This window comes from Bidens hawaiensis, unplaced genomic scaffold (genome assembly GCF_021521415.1).
Source record: "Bidens hawaiensis isolate Kalapana, Puna unplaced genomic scaffold, B.hawaiensis_p1.1 tig00000905_1, whole genome shotgun sequence".
In the NCBI taxonomy this organism is placed as follows: domain Eukaryota; kingdom Viridiplantae; phylum Streptophyta; class Magnoliopsida; order Asterales; family Asteraceae; genus Bidens; species Bidens hawaiensis.
Genome location: NW_027491053.1, coordinates 3177377 through 3199846, shown reverse-complemented (window position 1 = coordinate 3199846; position 22470 = coordinate 3177377).

The following is a 22470-nucleotide window of genomic DNA, read 5'->3' as shown; positions in this document are numbered from 1 at the left end:
AAATGTTTCATCAGGAAAAACCGTTTAGGTGTGCATGCTAGCCCAAAACTTAAAAGAGTAAAAAAGGGCATCATGAACTCACCTCAAACAAGGCACGGATTCACCACGAGCTAGAGAATCCCTAAGAAATCCCAAGACTCAAACACCTACCGGTTTACATTCAATCAATACTAATGACATCAAGATGACTCGTTTATCCTACAAGACATTCTAACATGGTCCGAGTTACCTAAACCCTCGACCTCACCAAACTAAACCACAACAGCCCCCGAGGCCTCACATTCACCAAAACGACCCTTAGGTACTCCCAGGAATAAAGAATTCCCAATTTGCCCCCGGAAGCACTAGGTGACACTAACACGTGCGTTTAAGAGTCGTTTAGGCCATTAGCATCCAACTCAGCCCCGTGTGGACCCATTATGATAAATTCACAGCCAAAAAGTCCACACGACGCCACATGAGTCAAATGGGTCGATAACCCGCAAGTACAACGCACCAATTATTCAATAAACGCAATTGCGCGTTTTACCGACCCGTTGTAGTAACCAACAACCAATTCATCCCCATAACTTATAAAAATGAATTTTGAACAGCCCGTACATCAATCCGAGTGTCCCCGAGCTGAATTGGTCGTTAATCACTTCAACTCTCGCGTTAAACGCACTAAACTACAATTCTAGTCAACCAAACATAACAACCAAACTACAACTAGTTGACCGACCTAACGAACACCAATGAACATGATTCTCAAATATGTTATACTAGACATACCTAGGAAAATTTTGGTGCAAAAATCTCAACCAAAACAGTCCCGAAAATGCTCAATTGGACAGCCACCCGGTTAACCTAAAACAGGTCGTTTAACGATCAATACGCGTAATATAAAGATCAATTAAGGTGTAAAAGACATGGGGAATCATAAAACCGACCTTGAATTGAATTTTTTAAGGTTCAAACTTGGCTGCACAGAAGATTTTCGCAAGGGGGGAGGGGGGCTGCTGTCCGATCGGCGCTGGTGGGGGAGGTTAGGGTTAGAATATTTTTTGTTTTATGATATAATAAAAGAAATTACATCCAAGTCCCTCCAAATTGAAGAATAAGGCATTATGGAAGAAAAGTTAAGTGGTTTAACATACCAAGATGACGTAAAGGCTTCCGAGAAACGTCGGTTAAATCCCAAGAATTATACATACTTTACAAGCTTTAACTCTTTGAACCGAAATTAACGGGCGTTACAAGTCCACACCCCCTTACGTCGGGATTCGTCCCCGAATCCCGGCGCGACAGGAACAACTGCGGATAGAGTTTCATCATCTCGTCCTCGGACTCCCAAGTAGCCTCGGAACCCCTATGGTGCCTCCACTGCACCTTCACCTGTCTAACCACCTTATTCCTCAAACGCCTTTTCTGACGGTCAAGTATAGCAATAGGCTCCTCAACATAGTTCAGCTTACTATCCAGCTCAATATCATCAAGAGGCACATGGGCCTCCTCATCGGCTACACATTTCCTCAGATGGGACACGTGGAACGTAGGATGAATCCCCGCGAGCTCATCGGGCAACTCCAGTCTATACGCTACCTCACCAACACGGGACAAAATACAAAACGGACCTATGAACCTCGGACTAAGCTTCCCCCTCTTACGAAAACGAATAATACCCTTCCAAGGAGAAACCTTCAACATGACCCGGTCCCCAGCCTCAAACACAATAGGTCTTCGCCTTTTGTCCGCATAGGACTTTTGGCGATCCTGAGCGGCCTTCATAAAAGCCTTAATCTTATCGAGCTTCTCAGTCGTAGCCTCAACCACCTCCAAACTACCCAACTGTTTCTGACCAATAGAACCCCAACAGACTGGGGTCCTACACCTTCTACTATACAACATCTCTAACGGTGGCATCCCAATCGTGGCGTGATAACTGTTATTATAAGAGAACTCGACTAACGGTAAGTGACGATCCCAACTACCACCAAAATCGATAACACAAGCTCGCAACATATCCTCAAGAGTCTGAATGGTCCTCTCGGACTGACCATCCGTCTGCGGGTGATAAGCGGTACTGATGAGAAGTTTGGTACCCATCTCCACGTGAAACTTCTTCCAGAACCTGGAGGTAAAACGCGTATCCCTATCCTAAACAATAGATACCAGCACCCCGTGCCTAGACACGATCTCATGAATAAACACATCAGCCAACTGCTCAGAATTAAAAGTCTCTCGAATCGGCAAGAAATGAGCGCTCTTGGTCAGTTTATCAACGATTACCCAAATGGTGTCATAATTACCCCTAGGGGCACGAGGCAGTTTAGTCACAAAATCCATCGTAAGATGCTCCCATTTCCACTCAGGTATTTCCAATGATTGTAGTTTCCCAAACGGCTTCTGGTGCTCGGCCTTAACTTGCAGACACGTCAAACACTTACTCACATACTGAGCCACCTCAAACTTCATCGCAGGCCACCAATAATTCTTTTTCAGGTCTTGGTACATCTTGGTCGCCCCCGGATGAATGGAATAGCGCGACTTGTGTGCTTCATCCAAAATTTTACCTCTGAATCCCCCATACTTTGGTACCCATAAACGCCCATCCCTATACTTTATCCCACCACCGACGTCTTCCAACAACTTTTCCTAAACCCAAATACGTTCTGACATAATCCATTCCACCTGCAACGCTTCATTCTGGACGTTGGATATTTGTTTCAAAATGTCGGGTTTAAGAATAAGCTGATAAGATTTCACACGGATAGGTTTTGGTCTCTCCTCCCGGCTCAACGCGTCGGCTACCACGTTAGCCTTACCGGGATGGTACATAATCTCCAGATCATAGTCCTTAATCAACTCCAACCATCGATGTTGTCGCATATTAGTTCCTTTTGTTCGAAGAAATACTTTAAACTCTTATGATCGGTATAGATAACGCAAGGAACACCGTACAAATAATGCCTCCACAACTTAAGCGCAAACACAACCGCCGCCAGCTCCAAGTCATCAGTAGGATAATTCGCCTCGTGAGGCTTCAACTGCCGTGAGGCGTAAGCGATGACTCGACCTCGTTGCATCAAAACACACCCAAGCCCCTGATAAGAGGCATCAGAATACACTACCAGATCATCGGTGCCATCAGGTAAAGCTAAAATCGGGGCATGCGTCAACCGGTTCTTCAGCTCGAGAAATGCCTCCTCTTGCTCAGTGCCCCAAACGAACTTGACACTCTTCTTAGTCAATTTGGTCAATGACGAAGCAATTTTTGAAAATTCGGGAATGAAGCGGCGGTAATACCCCGCCAAGCCCAGAAAACTACGAATTTCAGATGGAGACTTAGGAGATTCCCATTCTTTCACGGCTTCCACCTTTGCAGGGTCAACCAAAATACCACTCGGGTTAATTACATGACCCAAGAACTGAACCTCGCGCAATCAAAAAGAGCACTTAGAAAACTTCGCATACAACTTATTCTTTCGCAGTGCTTCCAAAACTTTCGTGAGATGACCGGCGTGATCGGATTCGCTTTTGGAATATCCGGTTCATGAGATCCATGAACGCAGCCGGTGCGTTGGTCAAACCGAAAGATATCACGAGGAACTCATAGTGTCCATAACGAGTGCGGAAGGCCGTCTTAGGAATATCTTCCTCCCGAATTTTCAACTAATGATACCCGGACCTAAGATCGATCTTTGAGAACCAACTAGCTCCTTGGGGCTGATCAAATAAGTCGTCGATCCTTGGAAGAGGGTACCGATTTTTAACAGTGAGCTTATTCAATTCACGGTAGTCAATGCACATCCGCATGCTACCGTCCTTCTTCTTAACGAACAGAACCGGGGCACCCCAAGGTGAGATGCTCGGTCGAATAAAGCCCTTGTCGAGCAAGTCTTCCAACTGGGCCGTAAGTTCTTTCATCTCATTCGATGCTAGACGGTAAGGGGCTCGAGCAACGGGTTTTGCGCCCGGCACAAGGTCTATCTGGAACTCGACCTCGCGATCCTGCGGCACATCTGACAAATCATCTGGAAATACATCCGGGAAATCCCGAACGATAGGAACATCACGCTGCATCAACCTTCCCGCCTTAAGCATGGATATGATATGTGGCGTCGCACCATTCCGGTCGCCGAAGACCGTAATTTGGGTCCCATCCGGGGCCCTTAGACGTACAAGTTTCTTACCACAAACGATCTGAGCATCAACACTTGCGAGCCAATCCATCCCAAGCACCACATCGAAACCGCCAAGCGGCATCAAGTACAGCCGCACCGGAAATCTATACCCAGACAACTCGATGGAACAACCCTGAATAACCCTAGACATGGGAACGGATTTTCCTACGGCGACCTCAACCTCAAACACATCGACTATGCGCTCGGGTGATTTATTTAACTAGGAACAGAAAGCGGTAGACACAAAACTTCTATTGGCGCCCGAATCAAATAAGACTGATGCCTGTAATTCATCACGTAAAAAGGTACCTGGGGTAATATTATACTACTTCTTAGCTACAAGATCATCACATACGATTCCAAAGGAATAAGAAACTATAACGGTGGAATAAAAGATAAATAAGGAAAAGTACCTGAAACAACATCCGCATCATCCTTCGCCTCCCTCTTGGAGATGTTGAAGGCCCTCCCCCTGGCCTTCGGCTTCTCTTCCATCTTCCCCTTCGAGGAAGGCCCCCGACCGGACCCCCCCCCCCCCCCCGCCTTACTGGTAGGACAGTTTGATGCCACGTGACCTGAACCCTTACAGCAGAAACAAGTCATCGTCGGACACTCGAAATGGGGGTGTCCCGTCTTATCACAACGAAAACAGGAGCCAGACGCACTCTTACATTCCCCTTTGTGCGGTTTCCCGCACTTCTTGCAATTACCGAACGCCGCATCCCTCTTAAACTCAGAAGTCTCGGTGTTCACCTTTTTCTCAGGCGAATTAAAATTGTTTCCCCTGGGCCGCTTACCGTACGAATTAGTGTTCCAAGCCTTCCTTGTCTCGGTCGGCGGTAACTTCTCCCTCTAATCATACAAAGTACCTGCTAGGGTAACCACCGAGTGAAAAGATTTCATGTCAGTGGTCAACACACCCCTACGAATATCTGTCGGAAGCCCCTTCACATACTTTTTAATCCTCTTAGCTTCGGGAGTAACCAAATCGGGACATAAACGGGTCATCTGGTTAAACTTGGTGGTATACTCCCGATGCGTCATACTACCCGCCTCCAATGTCAAGAATTCCTGTTCCATCTTATCCAATTCATGCGGAGGACAAAACTGATCGAGAACCAACTTCTTCAGCTCATCCCATGTCATCCTCCTGATCAAACGATCACCCATCGCTTGTGCCAAGTTGTCCCACCAACACAGTGCCTCAGAACGAAAAGAGGCAGTAGCAAAAGTCACCATGTCATCCCCCTTACACTTACTGCTCTCAGAACGGCCTCCATCTCCCTTACCCACTGATGTGCTGCCAACGCATCCTTAGTACCATCAAAAGAAGGGGTGTCACACTTCTTAAAGTCACCATATGAGCAACCCCGAGTAGACACACTAACAGTCCGAACTTCATCTTCATCCCCACTCGGCACATACACCTCTTCCTCCTCATCAACCTGCGTCTCCCTACCCTTCCATTCTTTACCCGAACTCTTACCAACCATAGACTCCTCCATGGCCCTAACGGCCTCAGCAACGATCTCGGGAATGGCGCTATGGAGCACCTGGTAAACCTCGTCCGCGATTGCCGCGCGCATAGCAGGATCTAAGGCGGGGTTATCCCCCTCCTCAAGAAAAGGGGCTTCCTGCTGGGAAGTAGGAATCTCATTCTCGGCTTCGGAAAATGGCTTACGACCACGACCACGAACACTAGAACCAACTCTCTTAGCTGCTCGAGTATTAACCATGACTTATCCCTACAAAGACAGAATTTTAATATGGTCAGGTACAAGTGGCATTTAGAACATGTAAGGTGAGGGTAAACTGCTAATGACGTTGATCAAGTGTAATTAGTCGTTTACTTTACCCGCCCGCCCTAATCACCCCTTGCCCCTTGCCCCTAACCGCATCCTTAGTACCATCAAAAGAAGGGGGGTCACACTTCTTAAAGTCACCATATGAGCAACCCCGAGTAGACACACTAATAGTCCGAACTTCATCTTCATCCCCACTCGGCACATACACTTCTTCCTCCTCATCAACCTGCGTCTCCCTACCCTTCTTTTCTTTACCCGAACTCTTACCAACCATAGACTCCTCCATGGCCCTAACGGCCTCAGCAACGATCTCGGGAATGGCGCTATGGAGCACCTGGTAAACCTCATCTGCGATTGCCGCGCGCATAGCAGGATCTAAGTCGAAGTTATCCCCCTCCTCAAGAATCGGGGCTTCCTGCTGGGAAGTAGGAATCTCATTCTCGGCTTCGGCACGTGGCTTACGACCACGACCACGAACACTAGAACCAACTCTCTTAGCTGCTCGAGTATTAACCATGACTTATCCCTACAAAGACAGAATTTTAATATGGTCAAGTACAAGTGGCATTTAGAACATGTAAGGTGAGCGTAAACTGCTAATGACATTGATCAAGTGTAATTAGTCGTTTACTTTACCCGCCCGCCCTAATCACCCCTTGCCCCTAACCACATTAGCCTTCTATCTAACACTTAAACAGTTAATCACATACTGGAAACTTTCAAATTCAAAGGAATGATTAAAAAAATTAAAGTTACCTCTTGGCGTGCAGCTACTCGCGTTGGGAATACTAGTTTCTTTCTTACAGTTCGAGTCCAAGCATTCGGGGATGCTCGGATCCCTCGAACCATGGATCTGAAACCAACTTGTAAGGCCCCGAACCCCGGGAACCCCACAGTTTTTATCATACACAACACTTCAAAAAAATATTTAAACTTGAAAATAGTTCATTCCATTAAAACAACTAATTCAGAGTATAATTCAGCAGAAAACATACATAACAAAGTAAGTTCCCAAAATTCCAGGAATATTGACCAAAACCAATTCAATTATAATTATAAAACTTTTTTAAAAATAAAATGTTCAAAATAAGATCTTCCATCCACGTATGCCCTTCACCGTCCAAGTAGCTTCGTGCACGTCCAAGCGATAAGGCATCCTCTCCCTAACCTGAAACTCACACTAACATGCACACAAAGTCAGCTTGAGCTGAGTGAGTTCAAGTTTTGAATAAATAACATTAGCAAATAATAATCATGGTAGTCATTCTAAAAGTTTTAAAGTAAAAAAGAATACATCAGTTAAACCATCATCATTGATAAATAATCATTCTCATACATATATATAAACATTCTTATAAGTACATCCCTATATATATATATAAATATATATATAACATCCAAGTAGTAACATCAGGGTCGAGCAAATGTACAACCCAAACACGTAACATCTCATCAACGCATGCAAAAACAAAGTAGGCATACGTACATCAGTAGTCGATGCGACTACAACATCGCCAAATATAGGCCATACAATAATTTATATATATATATACAAACACACACACACACATACATACTATAACATTCCAAGGCCAACTATATACTAGCAAGCCTATATAAAATAGTTTAAATGTTTCATCAGGAAAAACCGTTTAGGTGTGCATGCTAGCCCAAAACTTAAAAGAGTAAAAAGGGGCATCATGAACTCACCTGACACAAGGCACGGATTCACCACGAGCTAGAGAATCCCTAAGGCCCCTGAGGCCTCACCAAACCCTCGACCTCACCAAACTAAACCACAACAGCCCCTGAGGCCTCACATTCACCAAAACTTCCCTTAGGTACTCCCGGGAATAAAGAATTCCCAATTTGCCCCCGAAAGCACTAGGTGACACTAACACGTGCGTTTAAGAGTCGTTTAGGCCATTAGCATCCAACTCAGCCCCGTGTGAACCCATTATGATAAAATCACAGCCAACAAGTCCACAAGATGCCACACGAGTCAAATGGGTCGATAACCCGCAAGTACAACGCACCCATTATTCAATAAACGCAATTGCGCGTTTTACCGACCCGTTGGAGTAACCGACAACCAATTCAGCCCCATAACTTATAAAAATGAATTTTGAACAGCCCGTACACCAAACCGAGTGTCCCCGAGCTGAATTGGTCGTTAATCACTTCAACTCTCACGTTAAACGCACCAAACTACAATTCTAGTCAACCGAACATAACAACCAAACTACAACTAGTTGGCCGACCTAACGAACACCAATGAACATGATTCTCAAATATGTTATACTAGACATACCTAGGAAGATTTTGGTGCAAAAACCTCAACCAAAACAGTCCCGGAAATGATCAATTGGACAGCCACCCGGTTAACCTAAAACAAGTCGTTTAACGATCAATACGCGTAATATAAAGATCAATTAAGGTGTAAAAGACATGGGGAATCATAAAACTGACCTTGAATTGAATTTTTTACGGTTCAAACTTGGCTGCACATAAGATTTTTGCAAGGGGGGGGGGGGGGCTGCTGTCCGATTGGCGCTGGTGGGGGAGGTTAGGGTTAGATTATTTTTTGTTTTATGATATAATAAAAGAAGTTACATCCAAGTCCCTCCAAATTGAAGTATAAGGCATTATGGAAGAAAAGTTAAGTGGTTTAACGTACCGAGATGACGTAAAGGCTTCCGAGAAACGTCGGTTAAATCCCGAGAATTATACATACTTTACAAGCTTTAACTCTTGGAACCGAAATTAACGGGCGTTACAAAAAGTCAGCTACGCTGAGTGAGTTCTAGTTAATTATATTCACTTACTTACTAATACGCGTCCGAAGATACGTATTAATACTTACCTGTGCATCTATCATTCAAACATACATACATGCATTCATGCTCCTTACTAACTACAACCTCGGATATTATAAGGGTCTGGTCGCTACATAACTTGGACATTATGGGTCCAGTCCCTACATACCTCAGGATTTATAAGAATCCAACGTCCTACATACCTTGTATATTATAAGGGTCCAGTCCCTACATACCTCGGTTATTATTAGGGTCCGGTGCCCTCTAGCCTACCATACCGTTCTACCTTCGTTACATTTTCTTTCTACTTCCTTCAATCATAACTAATATAACAACTACGTGCATACTAGTTAATCAATCCATATAATTCACATTCATACACAAACATATATCTAATATACATTTACCATTCAAGGTAAGTGTATTAATCTAACACATTGTAGTATGCACACAGCCCCGAAAACATAACACATAAAAGGGGCTAGAACTCACCTGGATCCTGTTACGTTCATCGTTAATAGTAATTCCCTTCCTAAGTTGAGCACGGCTAACTGTTAAATAATGTGCATGTATTAATCCTCTATAATCTCTTGTCATTCATTTCTTAAGTTAACAGGGTTAACTTATAAGTTAACCAAACCGACATGTATTCATCTTTAACCGTTCATATTAATTTAATATACTATAATCCTCATTTATTGTTATTGAATATTTATATTATATCCACTTCATTATTATTAACTCACGTCCTTAATGCGTTTACGAGTTAACGTCCTTAAACGAGTTCGAGTTCGTGTTGGGTTTATATTGACTCTTGCTTGGATTAAGTTCCCATAATCATGTCTATTATTGTCTTATATATATACATATACTTTATAAATTAGCACTCATTAATGAGTTTCCTTTCTTAGCGAGTTAGTTGCTTGGTTTTCCTTCCAATCGTATTCTTTTGTTGGGGGTGGGTTACGGGTTCTAAGCGAGTCGGGTCTCGGGTTCGAGTTTTGTCCATGTCTTCACACCCTTATAACCCTTTTATTATTATTATTATTATTATTATTATTATTATTATTATTATTATTATTATTATTATTATTATTATTATTATTATCATCATAATTCTACCATTATTATTATTAACTTATTATTATTATATAAGTACCCCACCAAGCGCCCCCCCCCCCCCTCCCCCAACCCTAACTCCCCATAACCCCCCCCCCCCTCCTTCACATCCTTCACCTTCCTCCTACCTTATCCTCGGCCACGGCGCCGCCGCCACCACTCTAGGTCTTCCGGCCATGCACCCCATCACTGCAGCTCAACTCCTTCTTCTCCTTTATGTTCTTACTCACGGCCGCTGCCACCACGGTTCCGAAGCACGTGGGTTGCCAACGACTCGCACAGAATGCGAATCCAATAATTCGCTTGAAGGATGATTCGGACATGATGCGAACACCAATGATTCGCATGGGATGCGAACACAACGATTCACACGGGATGCGAACACCAATGATTCGCACGGGATTCAGGTCGCGTGAAGGGCACGAGTCGCATGAACAAGAGTTTGCACGGGGTTCGGTTCGTGCGACTAGGGTTTTAACGGGCTGTACCAGATTCAGTGTTTTCGCATCTTGGGTTTCGTGCAGATCTTCAGTTCGCTGGAGACCCGCCTTGCCGGAACTCAGTCATAGGTCGTGGCTAGTTGAAGGATAGGGATCCATTCGGGGGGATCCATTCTGGGTTCGGGTTTCAATATTGCAGATCTAGCTCGGGTTCTAGTTTCGGAAGACTGTAGGGTTCGGGATTTCGGGTCTCGATGAACCCGTCCGTAACAAGTTGTTATTATTATTTTGTGTTACTACTGTTCTTGTAAAGTTGCTTGTTGTTACCATTATTAGATTCTATTTGAACCTTGTTTATATCGAGTTCGTTTACGTTCGACTTTCGGAGGTCCATTCGTTCGTTTGTTATTAGATCTAAAATAGAAATGAGATGAGAAATAAAGATGAAACTTTAATGTTAACATACCTTGATGATTTGGATAATTGGATATTGAATAGATTGTGTGTACAGGAGGTTTGTGTGTGTGTGTGGATATGTGTGCCAATGATTGGGTGGATGATGGTGAAATGATAAGGATAAGGATTAGAATTAGGGTTTAAGAGTTTAAATAGGCAAAGCCCAAAGGCTTTTAGGCCCAAAATATTTTAAGTCCACTAACCATAATAATCTCATCCTTTCTTATTATTTAATTAATTTAATCCAACGCCACATGACACGATAACTAAGTAACTCGTAATACTTTATTTATTACCGAAACGAGGACGTACATGATTAAAGATACGTTACAAAAACTAGAAGATTGGATATTATACATGTAGTTGTGGAACCATTATAAGTGTTGTAAACAGACCGTTCTAACCTCACCCTTCCCAGTTAACCCAATCGCAGTCAATTCACACACAACCTATGACGAACCCTTATGCTCATTTTGAGTGTGGAAGTATGAAACGCTTCAAAAAGAAATGTCCCAAGTTAAACTAAGAACGAACATCGACGTATAACTCAGCTAGAGACCGCGATTAGTGATCAGACAAGATAAAACACAGCAGGACTTAAATGTGTTGAAGTATACATCTGTAATTCCTGATTAATATGCTTCGAATTCACCTAATATAGGTACCGATAGAAGTCTTATTCCAACTAAATTCTTATCCCCAAGAAATGTACCAGTTAGTGAACTAATAGATCCTTATGCTATAGACTTCACTAACGGTAAACCTAGAACTGGTAACCAAATACTCCAAAACTATCTTATTATCCTAAAATAACCAACCATTTTATTGACCTAATCCTGGTATAGTTGGGAAGCATCGATATAATTGTCAGTATGTGTTGTTATCTAAATACAAGGCGGGAATCATGTGTAATGACTAATTAGTTAAAATTCCTCTCTCGGATGATGAAGCGATTATGGTACAAGGAGAGAAGTTTGGTGCAATATCACCTCTCATGTCTCATCTTAAAGTATTAAAGCGCCTACACCAAGGGTGTATGGCATTTCTGAATAAATGTAACCATACAAACCCCAATGAACATATAAGAGATATCCCCGTAGTATTCGAATACTATAATGTCTTTCCTGATGAACTACCTGGAATATCACTATCCGACAAGTTGAACTCCGAACTGACCCAACCTTAGGGACAACTCCTATTACCAAGGCACCTTATCGTCTGGCATTCTCTGAAATGTAAGAACTAATTACACAGCTACAAGAATTATTACATAAGGGATTTATAGGACCTAGCTATCATCATTGGGGAGCACCGATGTTGGTAAAGAAGAAGGATGAAATCTTAGGATGTGCGTTGATTACTGGAAACTACACAAATTGCCATCAAAAACCAATATCCCCTCCCATAACTAGGAGAGTGGTTCAATCAACTCTGAGGGGCGAATTATTTCTTGAAAATCGACCTCCGACCCTGCTATCTTCAAGTTAAAATCCAAGAGGAAGATGTTTTTGAAATGGAGTTTCGAGCTCGGTATGGTCATTATGAACCTTTAGTTATGCCCTTCTGACTGACTATTGCACCCACAGTTTTCATGGATCATACAAACTGAGTTTGTAAACCGTACCGCGACAAATTCATTATAACGTTATTGATGATCGCATGATATATTCGAAAACCAAGAAGGAACATGAGCAACATTTATGAACAATCTTGGAGATGTTGAGGCAGGAGGAATTGTATACCAAGTTGTCTAAGTATGAATTCTAGCTACAATGAGTACGATTCTGAGAACACATTATTAGTTGGCACAGAACTCACATACACCCAAGCAAAATTGGTAAACACTAGAGTCAACAAGAGAAATTCGCCAAATTTTGGAATTAGTTGGGTATTACCGGCACCTTATTGAAAATCCAGTATGGCCCAACCTTTAACCCTCTTAACCCAAAAAGAACCGAGTTTATGATTGGGGGACGAACAAGAGATGGTTTTTCAATTGCTAAGACAAAAACTTTGTCAAACCCCTATGCTAAGTCTCCAGAAGGGACTGATGAGCTTGTAATATATTGTGATATATCCCGAAAAGATTTGGAATGCGTACTAACGTATAGAAACAAGGTTATAGCATATGCATCTCGACAATCAAAAATGCACAAAAAAAATAATATATTATACTATCCTTAACCTGGAGGATGGGACGATTGCTTTTGCACCTAATGCATTGGAATGCTACTTATATGCCATCAAACGCACAAATTACATGAATCGTAGAAGCTTATGACCTGCAATTGATCTGACAAAACTGAATATGGGATAAGGAACACGAGTAGAGTTGTTGAACAAGTGTAATTGTGAAAACCGATGCCTTAAGATGAAGGGATAAAGTTAAACACTGGAAAGTACGGGCATTTGAAACGATTGTTTAGACAAACCTTATCGGGCAAATTCATATCGCCCAAAAGAAAGCCTTAAGAGCATAATATTTAGGAAACAAAATCTGGCATGGGGACGAGCAGAACTTCGAAAAGAAAACCGACGAAATCCTATGCTTCAAATAACCGAGGCTAGATTGCAACTCTTGATAACTTATGTGACTAATCATAAATGAACTACACATATCAGTAAATACCTGACTCGTGTAGAATTAAAGCAGAGTATCAAAAACCCACAATAATGTTATAACAACTGAAAACACCCAGTGGGAACAAATTACAATGAGCCTCATAACACACTTTCGTAAATCATTCCGAGAACACAGTATAGTCCGGGTACTAATTAGCCGAATAACTTAAATTCCATACTTTCTCCCAAACTATAACAACTACACAACTGAAACACTCATCTACCATTATGTAAACGAAATTACATCTTAGCATGGTGCGTCCATCCCAATTATTTCAGATCGAGATAGTCGTTCCGCCTCTTATTTCTGTCAAAACTTAGGAAACAGAATCGGTTTAAGCACGACATGTCATTCCCAAATAAACGATCGATCTGGATGAACTATACAGACATTGGGAGAATTACATTGCAACTATGTATTAAATCTTGGAGGAAATTAAGGCTAGCATTTTCCACTGGTCTAATCCTCGTATGCTAATAGTTACCATAATATTATACGAGCGACACTATAACTAGTACGATACGAGCAAGAATATAAATCGATAGCAACACTCAAAATGCAAAATCCAATTTGATTCCGAAAACCACAGATAAAACTCGTAGAATTCAAAAACAAACTGAAAGCCGCATAAGACTAATAAAAGAACTATACCGATGCACGTAATGAATTTGAGTTGAGGGAACTGAAAATTTGACATCAACATACATAGAACTATACGAGGTTGTCTCGAAAATTAATCCTGTAGTATATTGAATAAACTATCTATAAAATCAAGTTCACTCTCGATTTTAGTTCTGCTGAAAATTTCTTATATACCGAAACAAACAAGTGCCTTATTGAAGAGGCAAAGGTAGTACCACTTGGAAACTCACACATAACTAAACTTTGTAAAGAACCCGTATAAATAATAGGCGGGAAAGTCAAACAGTTATGACTCAACAAAATTTCAATTGTCAAAGTTCAGTAAAATGCCTTACAATGGGGAATTATGTACATTTGAAAACGAAAACAAATATTTTTGTTTGTTCCTTAGAAGATTTTAACTGGTATATTGAATTCCAGGGACGAAATTTCTTAACGGGGGAAGAATGTGACATTCGTGACAAAACCAGATAAACCTCAGTATTCAGAAAATCAAATAAGCGTTTAACCGCTTATTGCGTCACGAACGACAACCAAACGGGTCTGGTTATGACCTAGATAACTAGGGGGCATCTATAAGCGATATACATTGAATATAAGCCAACATATTAATATTATGGCTTTAGTACGATAGCAAACCAGTTAAACGAAAACATGATCGTTTAACTACCCGTTATGGGTTTAAACACGAAAGAGAGTTACAAAACAAGCATTCTATCATCCGTTAAGCCAAAAAATATTTACAAAACACTTAGTAATAGTGGGAATATTTTAAGCGATCCGTGAAAATATTTTCGATTTTTACAAATAAATAGTATGTTTTTATAAATTTACACAAAAATAGCCGAAAAACACTCGTTTTCGCACTGTTTGTCTTACCCGATATATTGTTCGCACCAAAAACCATACCCGAAATAAATTTGGACTGGGAATTTCACGTTCGGGCACGTAAATCGAGAATAATGAGCCGAATGGGCCCAAAAGGGGGCCCAACAAGCCCAGCCCGCCAAAGTTGAAAAAAAACCCTTTAATATTATTATTAGTTACTTAATAAGAAAGAAACCTTAGATATTTTGACCACCATTTTTCCAGAACTTGACCCAGCTTTCTCTGTTGTTCTTACACCAAACCAACAAAATCTAAGCTATTTTGATTAATTTGATCAATTTATTGCATGTTTAAACATGTTTAATCATTCCTAAACATAGTTTGATTAATAAAAATCATTCCTAACCATGTAAAAATCCTAAAAATAGTCCAAAAAATGTTTTAATCATACACATGGTTAGGAATCTAGTTTGATAGTTTTTTGGCCATAAACACAGATTAAAGGGTTTAAACGACGTTTTTGCGGTTCAAAAGTTCGGTTTAATACCCTAGCCGAAACCCTAAGTTCCAAGGCTGCCATATTGATGAAACATGCATGGTTTCTGTTATAGGACCTGCACATAGTTTACATAGAAGCACAAGAACCAAAAAATTGGATTAGGAGAGCGAAAACAGGCGAAAACCGCAAAGGTAATGTCGAATTGCTCGATTACGGGCTGTTTAGGTTAAGGTTGTGATGTACATATTTTTAGGTTATAAAATATTTCAGGGACATCAGGGACCATATTATTGATTCCCTGTCTAAATTTGGTAATTTTTCGACCATCCGAGAATATTTGGCGAATTTATTACCGAATTAGGACGTATATTTGGGAAAAATACTTAAAATGCAGGAAAAATTATGAACTATTGTGGGGAACTGTTATTTAGTATAATATGATCACATATGAAATTTGGGGACAGTTAGAAAACCATAGCTATGTTTTGTGGATTCGCGTTTATTCGAGTTTTCATAGTCGTTTTTGGCTCGAAAAGGGTATTTGGAAAGGTTGTTAGTTTTTCAAAATTTTACAGATTGTTTTGGGGAGTATTTTGATCACTCAAGAATTTTTTTCAGATTTTTGGAAATCATTTGGTACAAACGGACAATTTTTGGGCTAAATATAGCATATAAAATGATTTCTTATAAATTAATAAATCAGTAAATAATCTCAGAAATAATTTTATAAAAATCTACATATTTTAATTGATAAGTGGCTAAATTTTCATAATTTAATGATTAACGGATAATTAATTGTGCTAATTTGAAAATTAAACAAATTCAATTATGATAAAAACCGACGAGTTCGTGATTAACGAACCTGTTGGAATATCAGAACATCAAGAGTGATCAAAAATCATACTTTTGGATTAATTAAGTAAAAAACAAACTTTTTGTGAGAAATCCGGACCCGGACAATTTGGGTGAATTGTGCGCATTTTTCTCCAAACAAACTGAATAAACAGAAACGAGCCCCATAGCGAATCCAGGCCTCTAATTTGTGATATTTCTTTATAACTTATTCATTTTTTCAACCAAAATATTTACCCAAGCTTACATCCCCATACCTGTTTTCTAAACGCATAAACGATCAACTTGGCCCAGCTGGTGAAACGGGGAAACTTAGCCAAGGTCGGTTTTAAATATTAGACTTTGAACAACATCACAATCTAAGCCTATTGATACTTTTTGGGCATAACAACTATACCCAGATTAGATATACAGCCCAGTTTAGTATTGAGATTTTAATAATATTAAAATATTAATATTATTATAATATTCATTATAGGGACTAGTGAACGAGTCAAAACAAACTGCGAGCTTACACTATACCTTTGTACCGGATATACTAAGCCGTGTGTTTCATGACCCCACTTTTAAACTGTTTTTATGTTGATACATATCTATATACTTTGAATTGTTTGATGATGGGAATTATCTAAGTGCTAACACACAAAAGTCCACACGAACAAAGTTATTAACTTCGAGCCGATAGCTTGTGAATAGTACTAGTGGTTTGACAAACCCAAACAGAGCCGGCACGGTTTGCCGAGACATAAAGCCATTTGCATATGTCCATAAATATACAAAACAAGTTATGTGGTGTTAGGCATGGCTACTCGGGGCATGTTGTGGGCGTAAAGGGGGGCACAGTGGTTGATTGAGAATGGGAAATGGAGGCACGCAGCACGAACAGACAGCCAAGGCTTCACTGTAACTTAGTATAATTACATCATAAACATACTAACAAACGAACTTGTGAACGTACATATAGACATACTTGCGTATTTACAAATTATAATTGTTATACGCACAACTGATTATTTGAAACTCGTGAAACTCACCAACTACTTGTAGTTGACCTGTTTTAACATGTTTTTCAGGTATACCAGACTTGGACTAGAAAGTCAATATGCTAAATGTTTTACTTGCGATCAATGCGGGGTGAATTGATGCAAGTGTGCCAGTAAGAAGTAAAGCCACTTAACGAGCTGGATTTAGTTTGTATCACCTAGTTGTAAACGAAGCTAGATCAACGTAAAATATTGTAAACTAGTTTGTATTGTTCTTTATAAACAATGTGGTTGATACCAGTGATGTGTGTCTAATAACCCTATAATAATGACCCCCATAACTAAGCTTTAATATTAAAACGAAAATCCTAAAACCACACACAACCGGCAAGTGTACCGATCGCAAGTAGTATAGACCTAGGAAGTCCGAGTATCGAACACGTGGACACGTAAGACGCTAACGATTACTAACCCTAGACAAGACCTACCTAAGAATAATATTTAATTGATTTTTGATTTTTACTTACTTAGCTGGACTAACTGGACTAACTAACAAAACTTACCAAAAATATAAAACTTAACGGGGAACTAACTGTGTTAACTTAGGATGGAGAAAAACGTCTACCTAGGTCTGAATCAAACTGTAGGCCTGACAAGCTAATGGATTGGATGATATCTAGACACCGGTCCCTAAAGATGACATGACTAAGGATTGCTCGGGCTCACTGGATTACCTCTCGGTCTCACCCAATAAACCCTAACTACTCAAAATCGGCTAAAACGACCAAACCGGGAAATAATTGCTAACGTATTCTAATGCTAGATCACCTCTCGGTCTCACCAACACTCGACCCTAATGGCAATGAATACTACACAACCAAGTATAAAGGAACAATTCAACTTAAACCAAAATAGATCAACTAGTCGCTCAAAACACCTAAACCTGACAAGAAACGAACTCGCTCTCTGCAATCCTTATTCTAGCATGCAAAGGCAATGAGACAACCCTAACCTCTTATCACCTCTCGGTCACAAAGAAGGTGTTTAACCGTTGTAATTAATCCAAATAATCATGCACAAAACCCTACGGTTGTTCCTACCGCAAACAAACCCTGAACACCAAGTCTAGAATCAAACAATGCACCGATCAATCAATACAAAACTAATCAATCAACACACGGGGTTTATGAAATAAATTGATATAATTTCCAGCCACTAAACACAACCTATTTCATGCCTAAATCAAACTTTACAATAGCACTTAAGGTCTATCAATCAAACAATCTAACAAGCTCATCAAACATTAACAATTTTCATCTTTCCTAGGTAGAACTAACAAGATTAGCCTCTCATAATTTTTGGACAGAAGCAAACACTCAACAAAATCATCATTAAACTCATACCAATCATCATAATAATCATCCAACAATCAATACCAATCAATAACAAGTCAATCCTTAAAGCAATTGCAAAACTAGTTAACAATTCAACAAGAATAAGAAAGATTGATGAACAATAGTTTAAGGAAAGGATATGTGCTGGTTTTCGGCTGCTCTTGCTGCTGTGAAACTGATGTTAAATGACCACCGAGGCTTGTTCTTGCTTGTTCTTCCTTCCCTAGCCGCCACAAGTCCAAACCCTAAGCCGAAAAAACTTTTTCTTCTTTTTCCTCCTTGCTGCCTGGTCCGATCGCAGCTACTGCTGTGGTTAGGGTTTTTTTTAATTTTTTTATGTTATAATATAATGTAATATTTGGGCCTCCATGATGCATACGGGCCGGGCCTTGAGTTGTTTCTTGAAATCCTATGCGTAAAAGGCCCTTAACATGCTCGAAAAGCTCGGTTTCTTCTTCCTTGTAACCCATAACCTACAATATGAATAAACTTACGTAAAACCTATATAACACAAGTTAAAACACATAAAATATAATATATTACGTAGATAAAAGGTGCGGAAAATACGTGTGTTTTACAACACATCAAATATCCCCACACTTAAGACTTTTTCGTCCCTGAAAAATAATACTACACAGGATCATATCCGAGTTCAACCGACAACTCTTGGTTTTATTTATTTATTATTATTTTTTTTATTTTTTTTTCTTTTTAAAGTATTAGAACAAGTGACCCGTTACCCAAATATCTCTTCCAACTTTCACCTAATAAGCTAGATCAGGTCGATTGCCGGTATTGCTGTCCACTTTAAACCCATGCCCCTAATACTTACCAAGGTAAATAAGGCGTGACAATTTCATTAATTTGTTTGACTAAGTGGAACCCACACTTCAAAGCCCTGCTGCCACTTCATCAATTCCATTATGGTTTTACCGGGCCGAGCCACCCCAACTTGACTTAAACATTTTGCCACATGAATAAAACATTTCGACTCATATACAAACTAGAAACTCTAGCTCTCTATCAAGAGCACGCAACTACAAATGCATTCTTTCTTTTTTTCTTTTTCTGCCTTTTAGCTTTTTGCAAAATTTTTATTTTTTTATTTATTTTTTTTTTTTTGCTCTAACTACATGGCTTTGCAAGAACAGAAACAAATACAAAAGATAAAACAACTAATATGTACAGACGATCATGTGACTCGAGGCTTGAGTATGACCCGGCTTTTCATTCCAGTCCTGTCACGAGCTTAGTTAAACAAACAAAACCCCTAAGATGTTTCCCACTAAAGTCAGGCCATTTAAAAGGTTCAATTAGGTCAAGGACCAAACCTCCCTTTCATTCTCAAAGGCTGAGCCTACCGACACACGATTACTGAGTCTAAACCGTTCGATTACCATACATTACGTGCAGGTCTAATGGGCACTGTTCTTATTTATTATATATATATATATATTGAAAACACAAAGAATTTATAAAATAACCACTACTCGGTAATAATATCATTTCCTGTTTAACGTAGAGAAAACATATTTCAAGGGACTATTTTTCAAAAATTTTCAAATTTTTAATTTTTTTTTTTTTCAAAAATTTTCCTACAACTAAGTAAAATAAACCCCATCCCCACACTTAGAACGAAATCGTCCTCGATGAGTACAAGGGAAAGAAATAAAATAAAAATAAAACAGAAAATAAAAAGATAATATACAAGAGTAAAAACAAAGAATGGGTTACTCCCCTGGTTTGTGTGCAGAATCTTCGACAACTGAATATCCATCAAGCGACCGTATAGCATTTCATTCGCGGCCGCAACCTCGGGAGAACCTGTTCCAAAACACCACCAAAGCTACCATGCGCATAATATAACCTGCAAAAGCTTAAAATCGCTCGCATGTAGCGGCGTACAACACAGAAAACAAAAACATAAAGAAATAAACATATTTTTTTGTGTTTTTGGTTTTTATACCTTTTTTTTTATAGGATACTACTTAAATCGACCGACTCGAATGGAGATTGAGTACGAGCGGTTTCATCTTGGAACAACCTGAAATAGAAAAAAAACAAATAAAACAGATAGCATCACACAAATACATAAATACAAACTCTACAACTCGGGCGGTCTCCCGAGTGTGCAGCTATCGCGTCTAAGTCTCGGAGAGCGCGTCAAGGTAGAATACCTCGACCGTCTGGTCAGTCACCGGCTCTCCTATGTAGTGCTTCAGTCTGTGACCGTTCACCTTAAACTTCCCGTCTTTAACCTCTATTTCAACAGTGCCGTACGGGAAGACCTCAGTGACCTTGAACGGTCCCGACCATCGGGATCTCAACTTTCCCGGGAATAACCTCAACCGGGAGTTATACAATAAAACCAAATCCCCACACTTGAACTGCTTGTTACCCTTTAACTTCTTATCATGCAGTTCCTTCGTCCGCTCCTTATACCTGAACGACTGGGCGTAGGCGTGATCTCTCAACTCCTCTAACTCGTGCAACTGGTGGAAACGAGTGCTCTCTGCGGCAGACATATCAAAGTTGACCCTCTGTAGGGCCCAAGAAGCACGGTGCTCTAACTCAACAGGCAGGTGGCAGGCCTTCCCATAAATCATCAGAAACGGTGTGGAACCGGTCGGAGTTTTCTAGGCTGTACGGAAGGCCCACAATGCGTCATCCAGCTTGTCGGACCAATCCCGACGATTCGAACCAACCGTTTTCTCAAGAATACGTTTGATCCCCTCGATTACTCACTTCTACCTGCCCACTAGTCTGTGGGTGGTAGGCGGTTGCAAGCCGATGGGTGACCCCATAGCGACGCAACGCCTTCTCCATCTGCACGTTGCAGAAGTGAGTTCCTCTATCACTGATCAATGCCTTCGGGACACCAAAATGAGCAAAAAGGCTCTTAAGAAAACGGAGTACAACTCGGGCATCATTAGTGGGTAAGGCCTTGACCTCAACCCACTTCGAGACATAATTAACCGCCACGAGTATATACTTGTTCCCACGCGAAGATGGAAACGGTCCCATGAAATCAATGCCCCACACATCGAAAACCTCACAAACCTGAATAGCATTCTGGGGCATTTCATTTCGCGAAGAAATGTTGCCGACCCGCTGGCAACGATCACAACTCCTCACAAACGCGTGCGCATCCTTAAAAATCGAAGGCCAATAAAACCACAATCAAACACCTTCTTCACCGTCAAACTCGCACCGTGGTGACCTCCTGTCGGTCCAACATGGCAATGGCTCAGAATCTGCCATCCCTCCTTAACGTCAACACACCTCCTGATCAACTGGTCAGCACCTATACGAAAAAGATACGGGTCGTCCCACAGGTAAAACTTAACATCAGCAAAGAATTTCTTCTTTTGCTGGTAAGACATCTTCGGGTAGTACCCGTCCGCAAGATAGTTCGCGAAGTCAGCGAACCATGGAAAACCCTCATCCTGAGCTGAAACAAACATAAGACTCTCTGTCGGAAAGTGGTCACTAATCATGACCCCCGGCTCTCCTAACTCAGCTCCCTCAAGACGCGAAAGATGATCGGCCGCCACATTCTCGGCCCCCTTTTTATCACGGATTTCGATATCAAACTCTTGAAGCAAAAGGATCCAACGGATAAGACGTGGCTTAGCATCCTGTTTGCTAAAGAGATAACGAATGGCAGAATGATCCGTGTACACAATCATCTTGGACAGAACAAGATAGGACCTGAATTTATCAAATGCAAACACCACAACTAAAAGCTCTTTCTCGGTGGTGGTGTAACTCTCCTGTGCACCATTCAGGGTCTGGCTAGCATAGTAAATCGGATGGAAGTGTTTATCCTTCCGCTGTCCAAGAACCGCTC